The sequence below is a fragment of the Carcharodon carcharias genome, chromosome 5, assembly GCF_017639515.1.
Source record: "Carcharodon carcharias isolate sCarCar2 chromosome 5, sCarCar2.pri, whole genome shotgun sequence".
Classification (NCBI taxonomy): Eukaryota; Metazoa; Chordata; class Chondrichthyes; order Lamniformes; family Lamnidae; genus Carcharodon; species Carcharodon carcharias.
In genome coordinates, this window is record NC_054471.1 from 189,240,597 (window position 1) to 189,253,789 (window position 13,193).

General features: G+C 43.3%; 1 long non-coding RNA gene across 1 annotated transcript; it reads right to left on the reverse strand.

Annotated features, from left to right (window-relative positions):
• Positions 1-470: 470 nt before the first annotated feature.
• On the reverse strand, positions 471-10,973 carry LOC121278174. Its single transcript, XR_005943068.1, has 2 exons — positions 10,425-10,973; positions 471-2,649 (listed from the first exon to the last, which is right to left on the reverse strand). It is a non-coding gene; the product is annotated as an uncharacterized LOC121278174 (long non-coding RNA).
• Between the last annotated feature and the right edge of the window lie 2,220 nt (positions 10,974-13,193).

Sequence of the window (13,193 nt, forward strand, 5' to 3'; positions counted from 1 at the left end):
AGTAGCATTGGATTTACCCTGGTATTTATGGGGAGGACATACCTGGCCAATTTTCCACATTGTCGGATAGATGCCAGTGTTGTAGCTGTACTGGAATGCTTGGCTTGATGCACGATTAGTTCTGGCGCACAACTCTTCAGTACTACAGCCTTAGCTTTTATTGTATCCAGTGCCTTCAGCCGTTTCTTGATCACTGGAGTGAATCAAATTGGCTAAAGACTGGCATCTGTGACATATGGATTATGTGAGGGAGCCCTGGTATCCTGTCTTTCTGGTGCAAGGATTCCATGCAATATTTCCATCTTAATAAAAACTGCCATCAAGCAATTTGAATGCATGTCATTAATCTAAAGCTGTACGTATTGCTTTACGGAGAAAAAATGTCCTGGTCCAGCAATTATGTAATTGCAGCTATGATAGTTTAATTTATGGTATCAGTAACTTCTATTTTTTTAAAAAATCAACATTCCTTGAATTGACATCCTACTCCAAGGATTTCATGTTGTTTATTATTTTTTACAGCTTTCTTCAACAAAGACATGGTATGTGTCACAAATGATACAAAACAGTTCATTGCACATTACAAGCCAAAACACAATGGGGCTCGGGTTTCCCACAGAGATGTCTAATTGTAACAACCAAATTCCTTAGCACTTGCAACACACCATTGGCTTTATGGCTTTCTCTTCACCTGCAGACAAATACACTAGCCAATACTGAAATACTCCCAAATTGATTGAGATTCTCTCAACTTGATCTGTAACATTTAGGTTTAATATAACCTGGGTTTCTAAGGCTGACCATGTATGTCTATTCAATTAATTTTTATTTTCCCCCCAGTCTGCCCTGTGTTTGTGCTCAACATTCTTGGTCTCTGTCATGAACGGAGTTTCTTTTCATCTGTAGAGTTTCAGTGAGGAGAATTGGTTTTATGCTGTCAAACCAGTGAAATCAGGCAACTGATAATTAACTGCAAGATACCCAAGTGTAATAAGTAGAAGAAAAAGTTGCAAGAATGCTTGTCTGAACTGAGTTGAACATAAACCTGACTGCGTGCACTTTGGCACTATTTTCTCATGTCATCTCATGAAAACACTGGGAATCATTTTTAACTTTGACCCCGGGGCATTAACCTGTTAGAGCGGAGGGAGCTTCGACCTGTTGGAAAACCACAGTTTTTTTGTTCTATATAAATCAATGGACAGGGGATCTGCTCACCAAATTACAGCTAAATTTCGTGAAGGCAAAATCTTTCCCCATTGACTCTGATTGTACTTTGGCTTTATGGACGGTGGAAGGTATTCACTCTCTTTCCTAAGAAGCCCTTCTTGTGGGCTGTGACAGTGAATATTAGCATGCTATCTCCCCATTAGGAAACATTGGCATAGTCCTTGTCCATGTCCTGTCCGGCTGTAATCTGAATCAGAAACAGAGCTTGGCTGATTCCTCCACTTTTCCGGCCTGGTGTGTTGAAGTCAATTTAAGATCCCGCACTACGAGAAAAGGTGAGATCATCTGAACAAAAGCTAGGGACTGAAGCACGGCCTCGTTTAATTATCTACATCATTTGGTCCCAGGCCACTCAGCTTCTCATTCATCTGGAGCTACACATCTGTGTTCTGTACTGATACACAAGTACATGCAAGCTGAGCACTGATAAAGGAAGTTAACTTATCATTAAAAGTTACAAAGAATTCATTGTGCAACACAAGTAGATCTTTGGTTGTTTTGCATGTTGTAGTGTTATCTCGCTATAGTTTCCATTTTATTTGGATCAATTGACCTGCTCTTTTGGTTTAAAAAATTCTAGAGCAGATGGACAGATAATCAAACAACCTGTATAACTGGAGGCTTTTTTTAATTTAATTTCTGATCTAGTTGCACTGGGTAAGATGTTGTAAAATTACATTCATATTGCATTCACCTGGTATTATTTAGTACTCAGCATGTATGTTGGAAGTAAGTGCAATTATAACCATTTGTCATTTTTACAGTTATAATTGTGGGTACAATTGCTATTTGATTAATAATCCCTACAACAGTAGTCATGAATATTTATCAATGAATCAGTTGCTTATAAAGAAATCATGTTGTGCCTTTGGATGATTGAACCACTTTGAAGACTTAACCACAGACATGTTTTTGCAATTCATTAAACATAATAATTGGCAAATGTACAGACCCTATGGTGCTAGCAGGCAAACAATTTAAGCTGAGCTGTACTTTGCAGATACAAATGGGTTTTGGAAATTGCATAATATGGTGCTTGTCATCAATTGTGCCTGCAATCAACCAATGTGACCTCTTAAAATTTATGTCAGATCAAAAGTTTCACAGATTGTAGAGCCTGTGCTTGATGGCCGACACACCTGACCCTTTTGAAAAAGCCCTTAATGCAACAGAAATGACATAGCTCTTAATGCGGAAAAGGACCTCTCACACTGGAAATAGATATGTTATAACAATTACAATGATATTAACAAGTTGAAGACATTTTTACAAACAAAGTATTTTTGCTTCTGCTTCTGGCATTTGTATCTCTCTGATGAAAGCCAGACATCCCACGATTTTCTACTGTTGTATTTAAGTAGATGGCTGCTGTTTCACGGTGCCTTTAAACGAAGTCCAGGACTCATTCACTGGTCTTGACTATTTAAAATTAACCACCAATATGTTAATACAGTGTAATTTCTTCCAAAATGTTCACTTGGAGTACGCTTCATCGCTAATACTTGTTAGATAATTTCCACTAACTTTTACTGGTCTTTAAATCCTGTGATTATTCTATGATAGAGCAAAATTCAAATTGGCAAATGAAACAAGGATGGTTCTGCTTACATAATAGTTCTAGATTGAGTACAGCATGTGTTACTTGATAGAAAATCGTACCAAAATAGGTCAACTGTTATCACATCTAGAAAAGGTATAACCTTTGATTGTGACAGTAATGAATGAAAAGGTAATCATCCAAGTTTTAGCACAGTAAAAGCAAAGTAATGAGGAGGAATGAACCTAAGAATGCTGAAACTTTGCAACGAATTGCTGATTATCTGCATGTGGAAGTTGTTTTTGACTTTTTCAACATTTACATTGAAGATATGCTCACTCTACCATTTACCTCCCTTTAATTATTTTATAACGTTCTTTGGGCTGAAATTTCTCTGTGCGTTAGAGATAAGAGGCATTCTAACTAGGCTAGACTTTAAAAGCACCTGGCTGGCATAAATGGGGAGTAGCGTGAAAGCAGTGTGAGTAAAAGTGACCATGAAGCTGTTGCATTGTTATGAATACCTGTCTCATTCACTATGTCCTTAAGAGAAGAAAACCTGCTGTCCATACCCAGCTTGGCCTATAAATGACTGCAGTCCCACAGCAGTGTGGTTGACTGTTAATTGCCATCAGAACTAACAAATGGCAAGCCATTTGGTTATATCTCAAAAAGTTAGTTTGCAGGTACAACAAATGATTGTTGTAAATTATTGCAAGGGGAATGGAATATAAAAGTAGGAAAGTTTTGCTCCAGTTGTATAGGACGTTGGTGAGACCACATTGAGTGTACTGTGTACAGTTTTGGTCTCCTTAAGAAAGGAGCACAGGGAAGGTTTACTCGACTGATGCCTGGGTTGAAAGAGTTGGCTTATGAGGAAAGGTTGGTCCTGTATCCATTGGAGTTCAGAAGAATGAAAGGTGATCTTTTTGAAACATACAAGTTTGACAGGTGGACGTTATGGGAGAGACAAGAACTAGGGGACACAGTTTAAAAATAAAGGGTTTCCCAAAGACAGAGATAAGCAGAAATTATTTTCTCTCAGAGTGTTAGTAGTCTGTGGAATTTTCTTCCCCAGGGAGCAGTGGAGGCAGTGTCACTGAATATTTTTAAGGCTAAGTTAGATAGATTTTTGACTGACGAGGGAGTCAAAGGGTATAGGGGCTAGTCAAGAAAGTAGAAGACATAATCAGATCAGCTATGAACTTACCAAATGGTGGAGCAGGCTTGAGGGCTAGAACGGCCTATTCCTGTTCCTATAATTCATATGTTCATATATATGTAGTGGGCCTTCTTCATGAGCCACTGCACAACATATATATATACATATATATTATGTTGTGCAGTGGCTCATGAAGGCCCACTACCATCTTCCTAGCTAACTAGGGATGAATAGTAAATGCTATTTAGTATTGCCTGCAGTGTCCGCATCCCGAGAATGAATTTAAAATACTGTCCTGTTTACATAGGTTGGCAACTTAGTTGGACCCTGTGAGTGCCAATTAGAGCCTCTACTTGTTCCAGGTAAGAGACCACTTGTGTAGAAGTGCGGCTCCCATAATGTATGTAAGATCCCAAGTGCAATTTTGAAGTACAGCTCACCAGCTGCATGTAAATAATGTTCTCACCTGGAAATGGCACGCATCTCATAACAAGGAGAGGCAGTGGCGTAGTGGTATTGTCACTAGTCTAGTAATCCAGAGACCCAGGGTAATGCTCGGTGGCTGATCTGATTTTGACCTCTACTTTCCTGACTACCCCCTATACCCTATGAATCCCTTGTCAGTCAAGGATCTGTCTAACTCAACCTTAAAAAATAGTGGGCTTGCAACCCACCATGGCTGGTGGTGGAATTTAAAGTAAATGAAATATCTGGAATTAAAAGCCTAATGATGACCATAAATCAATTGTTGTAAAAACCCATCTGGTTTAGGGAAGGAAATCTGCTGTCCTTACCTGGTCTGGTCTATGTGTGACTCCAGACCCACAGCAATGTGGTTGACTCTTAAATACCCTCTAAAATGACCTAGCAAGCCACTCAGTTGTATTAAACTGCTAAAAACAAGTCAATAAGGAATGAAACTGGACTGACCACCAGGCATCAACCTAGGCACTGGAAATGACACTGGCAGACTCAGTCCTGTCAACCCTGCAAAGTTCCCCTTACTAACATCTGGGGGCTGGTGCCAAAATTGGGAGTGCTGTCTCACAGGCTAGTCAAGCAACAGCCTGACATAATCATCATCACGGATTCATATCTTACAGTTAGTGTCCCAGACACCACCATCACCATCCCTGGGTATGCCCTGTTCCACTGGCAGGACAGACCCAGCTGAGGTGGAGACACAGTGGTATACAGTCTGGAGGGAGTTGCCCTGAGAGTCCGCAACATCAACTCAGGACCCTATGAAGTTTCATAGCACCAGGTCAAACATGGACAAGGAAACCTCTGGCTGATTACCATGTAGAATCCTGCTGCCCCCACCTCCTCAGCTGATGAATCAGTGCTCCTCCATGTTGAACATCACTTGGAGGAAGCTCTGAGGGTGGCAAAGGCACAGGATGTACTCTAGGTGGAGGACTTCAATGTCCATCACCAAGAGTAGCTCGGTAGCACCACTGCAGACTGAACTGGCCAAGTCCTAAATCTGCTTGACTGGGTCTGCACCAGATGGTGAGGGAACCAACAAGAAGGAAAAACATACTTGACCTCATCCTCACCAAGCTGCCTGCCGCAGATGCACCTGTCCATGACAGTATCGGTAGGAGTGACCACCGCACAGTCCTTGTGGAGACAAAGTCCTGCCTGCACATCAAGGACACCCTCCACCATGTTGTGTAGCATTACCACTGTACCAAATGGGATAGATTTTGGACAGATGTTGCAATTCAAGACTGGGTATTCATGAGACACTGTGGGCCATCAACAGCTGCAGGATTGTACTCGAATTGTATTCTGTAACCTCATGGCCCAGCATATCCCCCACTCTACCATTACCTCCAAGCCAGGGGATCAACCCTGGTTCAGTAAAGAATGCAGGAGGGCATGCCAGGAGCAGCACCAGACATACCTAAAAATGAGGTGTCAACCTGGTGAAGCTACAACACAGGACTACTTGCACGCCAGACAACATGAACTGCAAGTGATAGACAGAGCTAAGCGGTCCCACAACTAATGGATCAGATTTAAGCTCTGCAGCCTGCCACATCCAGTCGTGAATGGAGGTGGACAATTAAACAACTCACGAGAGGAAGCTCCACAATTATCCCCATCCTTAATGATGGGGAGGCCCAGCACATCAGTGCAAAAGATAAGGCTGAAGCATTCTCAACAATCTTCAGCTAGAATGCCGAGTGGATGATCCACCTTGGCAGCCTCGGTCCCAGCATCACAGATGCCAGTCTTCAGCCAATTCGATTCACTCCACATGATACCAAGAAACAGCTGAAGGCAATGGATACCGCAAAGGCTATGGGCCCTGACAATATTCTGACAATAGTACTGAGGACTTGGTGCTCCAGGACTTGCCGCGTCCCTAGCCAAGCTGTTCCAGTGCAGCTACAACATTGGCATCTAGCCTGCAATGTGGAAAATTGCCCAAATATGTCCTGTACGCAAAAAGCAGGACAAACCCAACCTGGCCAATTACTGCCCCATCAGTCTACTCTCGATCATCAGTAAATTGATGGAAGGGGTCATCAACAGTGATATCAAACAGCACTTGCTTAGCAATAACCTGCTCACTGATGCCCAGTATGGGTTCTGCCAGGGCCACTCAGCTCCTGACCTCATTACAGTCTTGGTTCAAACATGGACAAAAGAGCTCAACTTCAGAGGTGAGGTGAGAGTGACTGTCCTTGATGTCAAGGCAGCATTTGACTGAATGTGGCATCAAGGAGCCCTAGCAAGTCATTGGGAATCAGGGGGGAAACTCTCCACTGGTTGGAGTCATACTAGCACTAAGGAAGATGGTTGTGGTTGTTGGAGGTCAATCATCTCAGCTCCAGGACATCACTGCAGGAGTTCCTCAGGGTAGTGTCCTTGGCCCAACCATCTTTAGCTGCTTCATCAATGACCTTCCTTCCATCATAAGTTCAGAAGTGGGGATGTTCGCTGATGATTGCACAATGTTCTGCACCATTCACCACTCCTCAGATACTGAAGCAGTCCATGTCCGAATGCAGCGAGACCTGGACAATATCCAGGCTTGGGCTGACAAGTGGCAAGTAACATTTGCACCACACAAGTGTCAGACAATGACCATCTCCAACAAGAAAGAAGCTAGCCATCACATCTTGACATTCAATGCCATTACCACCAGAGAATCTCCCACTACCAACATCCTGGGGGTTACCATTGACCAGAAACTGAACTGGACTAGCCATATAAATAACAGCTACAAGAGCAAGTCAGAGGCTAGGGATCCTATGGTGGGTAACTCACCTCCTGACTCCCCAAAGCCTGTCCACCATCTACAAGGCACAGGTCAGGAGTGTGATGGAATCCTCTCCATTTGCCTGGATGAGTGCAGCTCCCACAACACTCAGAGAGCTTGACACCATCCAGGACAAAGCAGCCCACTTGATTGGCACCCCATCCACAAGCGTTCACTCCCTCCACCACCGACACACTATAGCAGCAGGATGTAACATCTACAAGATACACTGCAGGAGCTCACCAAACTTCCTTTGACAGCACCTTCCAATCTCATAACCACTACCACCTAGAAGGACAAGAGTAACAGACACATGGGAACACCACCACCTGGAAGTCCCTTTCAAGTCACACACCATCCTAACTTGGAAATATATCGCTGTTCCTTCACTGTCACTGGGTCAAAATCCTGGAATACCCTCCCTAACATGTGGGTGTACCTACACCACATGGACTGCAGTGGTTCAAGAAGGCATTTCATCGCCACCTTCTCAAGGGTAATTAGGGATGGGCAATAAATGTTGGCCTAGCCAGTGAGACCCACATTCCATATAAAAAAAATGGAACAGTAGATACTGTTCCTGCCAACTCTCCATTGTGAAACTCTGATTAAAATTAGCCCCAATCTAATTTGTACTGATGACAAATGCATTTATTTTGCACATGCTCCTAAATTTCCTCTGGGGAGTAATTTATGTGCAAGCCCAATGTTAAGCATTTTTTGGAAGCTTATTTAAGCGCACCAGAAAATTTACACATGCTTGCCTTTATAGCAGCGATTGTGGCTGCTATAAAGGTCATGTTTAAGGGACAGTCACCACAGACCCAGTGTAAAAAAAGCCAGAAAGAATTACATAGAGTGATTTGATATAGTGTTTTAACCTGCCCAACAGTCATAGTGCATCAGAAAGCTGAGCATGTGAAGGAGGGGGAATGGCAACTGGAGGAGGTCAGGGAGATTTGAGGTAATACCCTGTCAAGAGAAGAAAAGGCAGGCATTGTCTTTTCTAGAGACAAGCATATGAGAAAACTTAAGGAGTTATATTACAACCATGGAACAACAGTACCTTGTGGAAAGGGAGGTGATAAAAATTGCACAATTTTATATCACAGAAGAAAATCATTCATTCCTTTGAGTCACCTTCTGACCTTTCTTTCTACTTTTTAACAAGTTTCTCTTACAGAACTTCTAGATGATAGTACTCAGTTCTTGAACCAGAGTGCCATGCTCATAAAGGTTAAGAGTCTTTGTGAGAATCATCCAGCTACATGCCGTATCCAGTCCGGGAATCTGTGTAACTACCCATTGGGACGCTCAGTGCTGATCCCGGTCCCTTGTTTGGTTCCCAATGGCAGTGTACACACCACTCGGAGCATACCAGAGATCCAGAGATATCCACCCACCAAGGAGATCAGAAAGTTCAGCTGAAGAAAGTGCCAAGTCCCACTTGGAGAGCCCTTTGTTTTGCCCAGTTAAAATGTTTAAATGATATTCGAGTTCTTTAAGGTCTCAGGCTAGGATTTTCACTTGAACTTCCATGTGGTTCCTATATGTGTCACAGTGCAGCCTGACACCAGGCTTACCTTCACCAATGCTAGAAAAGAATGCTTCGAGGGCTGGCAAGTTGCAAACTTTTGTCATAACTAGGCCCTGCCTTCCCCCTCTTCTTATGCCAAGGGCCATATTTGGAACACGCAAATGGCCTCGAACGTTTCATTCAGAATCATCACATAAAGTTTCAGCCTTTCCAACAGATTTCCACTGAAGTTATGGTGGGCATATGCTGGATGGGCTGTGGACTTGGTAACAATCATCTAGCTTGGTCTTCACCAATGCATGTCCAGGCCGCAGCTCTGGACTCCTTCACTCAGCTTGTTTTATTGTAGCAGATACAACGTGTGAAACCTCGTCAAGCAGACCACAGAAGGCTAATTTTCTGAACGATAAGTAGAGCGAAATATTACCCCCTGAGGTGGCTTTGATGCCAGGACTGGGAGGGTAGGAGGGTGCCAGGTCAGTTGGTCAGAGCCAACATGTGTCACCTCTGGCTAACCTTGCCAGATACATAGTGAAAGTAGCAAGGGCTACCTGGGAACTGATGGATGCTAATTGGAACAAGTAAGCACCCCTTTTAGGCTGATTGAGGATGCTGCTGGGATCTTCCTGGCTGTGGGCACCCCTGCCCCCCTCCCTTCAGCAGCCCCCCCACCCCACCCCAGTTCCCAACTGATGCCAAAGTCCGGCAGGTGCCTGGAGGTGGCTTATCAGCAGCTGATGTAATCCCAAAAAACCCCTTTCGAACTTCCCCCACAAACCGCCCCCCACCACCACCTCCCCCCCACCCCCCCCCAATCCCAAGCCAGAGCTGTGGGGATTAGTCGGTCACAGCTGTAGCTGCAGGACAAAAACCCCTCCACTGTGGTGGCCTAGGCAGCTGTGGTCACAGTTTAGGTTATGGAAGTCGAATCCCCTTCAGAGGCTGGCAGGTCTTGTGCTCAGCAGCGACACAGTCAGCGGGGGGGAGGCCTTGGTAGCTGCCATCGGAAGGACAAGCACTGGAGTCCCAGGATTGCCGAGGTGACTGAGGTCAAAGGTAAGTAATGTGGGGTGGGGGATTTTTCAAGACATAGGGCTATAGGTGCAGAGGTGGGGGTGGTTGGCAACAAGAGCAGAAGAGTAGCTCTCAGCAGCATCCCCCCCCCCAAACCCCTTGCCCCCTTCCCAACGTCCAGTCCCTCAATCGGGCACTGAGTGCTTGGGTTAATAGCCCTTAGGCTGTCATTAATTTGGCCATTTAAGGGCCTCAATTGGTGGCAGGGTGGAAGGTCAAACATGGGCCTACCCACGTGGAACTTAATTCTGGCGGAGGTGGGAAGGTGGTGGGGATCCAGCATGCCATCATCCTGCGTCAGTAAATGCCCTTCTCACCTCAAAGCTCGCCACCAGCGACAGCACTAAGATTCAGGCCAGAGTGCTCATAGTAAGCAGGTTACCTCTATCGACTGGCATGACCACTGACACGCCGCCAACTGAATTTCCCAAACGCCACACGACGCCGACTAACTGAGTTTTCATCTCCTGTCTAATTAAATCCTCGGCCTGCCTTGCTTTCTGCTCTTACCAGCCCCATTAGACATCGATCCATGAATGAGCTCCTCCAAAAACACAAAACACCCCCACGTAATCTGCAGCAGCAAAAGAATGTCAAAAAAACAGCTCACCTGAAAGTGGAATGGTGATCCCTTTAAAATAGCCCGAGCGAAGGTGTCCCTCTTGCAGCTGGACACATGTTGCCGAGGCTCTTCAAGAGAGGATGCTCACAGGACCTCTGGGATCCAAAATGGCAGGATGTGCACCAAATTAATGTTTGGCGCTGAGCAACATGATGTTTTGGGGCACGTAGGTGACACCCATGCCACCGGCGTTCAGTTCCTGTCAGAAGCAGATCCTCTGCCATTTTTTTTTCTTCTCCCATGATGCAAAGCCGGTCTCACCACACAGCTGAATTTAGCAGCCCTGGTGCAGTTATTTTTCAAATTGCAAACAATCTTTTTTATTTTCCTTCTTCTCTGGTTCTCTGCGTGAAGGCAGCTTCTTGAGAATTATCTGCCAAACCATGGCTGGGTACTGTGGTTTTTTTTTAAACAATGGGTAGGGCGAGGAGGCAGATCCTGAGTCTACCTTGTCTGGAACAGGGATCAAAGCCTGTAATTCTGTCGAAGGGTCACGAGGACTCGAAACGTCAACTCTTTTCTTCTCCGCCGATGCTGCCAGACATGCTGAGTTTTTCCAGGTAATTCTGTTTTTGTTTTGGATTTCCAGCATCCGCAGTTTTTTTTGTTTTTATCAAAGCCTGTGCTGTTGCCGTTATTTTCATCCACACACTCGCTGTCTGGCTAACTGAGCTAACCAGCCGCCTAAAGAGTCAGGCTTGAAGCCACAACCCTCTAGCACAGAGGCAAGGATACAACTGAGCCACAGTTGACAGCTCATTTCCCGTACCTCCCCCCCCCCACCCCTTAACAAATAATAAATAAATTGTCTTTATGTAATAAGATTTCACGTTAGAAGTGATTAGAACATGAACTGGATGTAGATTTTCCAATAAAGTTTAAACAAGTGATTATTTTTTTCTTCAGAAAACATGTCAAGAAGGTAACCGGAGAGAAAGAGAAACAAATTGTCCTGTTCTTTTAGAGTTAATCACTAGCGATAGAACCTTTGTTTATACAGCTGCTGCGAGTAAATTAAATAATTTTTCACTATTGTATCGAAAATACCAGAAACTGAGTACGGTTCAAACCGGAAAACAATATTAATCAATTTATAGTTCTCAGATTTGTATCCAAATAAATACTTGGACTATTATAATCTCGTAAGTGATACCTTCTGGGGTAATCTATGGAAGCACTTATGATTGCCAAGAAGACAGGCTATTTACAGAGATTGTTACTTGCTAGCGCAACCTCCTTCCATCCATTTTCCAGGAGGTACTTGGAAATAAAGATATATTTTTATCAAGGCAAACATGTGAATGCTGACTGTTTCAAAGTTGTTGGAGCATAGAGAATGGAATGTGTGAATATTTATATGGCTGTGATATTTATCTAAGAAAAAAGACCTGAAAGAATTCAACAACCATCCAAACCCCATATTACACCCCCCAGGCCTCCCCAGAATGCTCCTTCCTCAGTGCTGCCTGATCACAGGATCGATATCCCCCACTGACTCGGCAAAACCAAAGGACTTTCATCGCCCTGCAGTGACTGACTGACTGTTCAGAACCTCTGCCCTAGTGCTGCCAAACACCGGGACCTTCCTCCGCACTGCCAGAGCCCAGAGTTGTCGTCCTCCCACCCTCCCATATCCCAAAGCTGCTAAATATCATAACTCCCCCTTTTCACTAAATGACAGGTCCCTACCTCTAATCTCACATATTTTGCATGCAGTCTTGCTGCTAGGTAGCTTCAACTTTAAAAAAAGGAAAGGGCAAAAAATGGAATTCAAGATTACTCAAGGCCATTATTTTATTGCTTTCACAGAATAATTTTGGTGGAATTCAATCCCCAAAACTACTGATAAAAATTCAAGTCTTTTGCAATAATGACAGAATTTGACTTATTATTTCGCTGTAAACCCATGCCTCGAATAATGCATTGTGTATTACATGGCACAAGAGTCCTATGTCATTAAATTCACCATAAACATCATAAAAAACAAAGATAATGCATTTAAAATATTTTCCTAAATTATAATATTAATGTTCACTCATCGATGTGTATCACACTAAACAGAATACTGAAATCCAGTATTGTGAGCGTATGGTAGAAACAGTGCAAAAATTTCACCATACGTTGTGCTCCCTCAATTGTTCAAACGCTCATTAAAAGGTTAACTTGTTGATGTGCTGCAGGGGGTCAAGAATTTCAATCTGAATCCAGACAATGCTATAAAGTGAAATATGGTCTAAGCTGGGGCAGCTTGGGACATACTTAAATTTGGACCTATGCACTGAACTATCCCAAATCTGCAATGTGAGAGTTATCATTAATATTTTATTATATTACACCTTGTCAACAGTTCAGGCACATAATTATTTTCCTTAGCTTTACTTGCCTCAAGTGAGTTGAAGAAAGAGTCATACATTTTTAGTGTTTCCTTATTTTTCTTCTTAGGAATAATACTGGAAATTATTTTCTTTAGTAAAGCTCTGAAACGCATAAATAAATCATAAAGCAGAAAAATTTAAAATTATCTAAAGAGGCCTAGATTTTATAATAAATAATAGACAGCCAGATCCTTTTTTCTCTGAGGATGACATCAGTAAGGCATTTTAAAATTATTTGTTTCGATGTTGATATCTCCACTGGAATAATGCACTGCAACCCAACCGACAAACTGTCTGGAACCCCAGTGCAAACATTAACTGGAAACTGCAGCCATTCAGTTCATCAAAAGTAACTGAAATACAAAAACAGCTAATAAAGTAA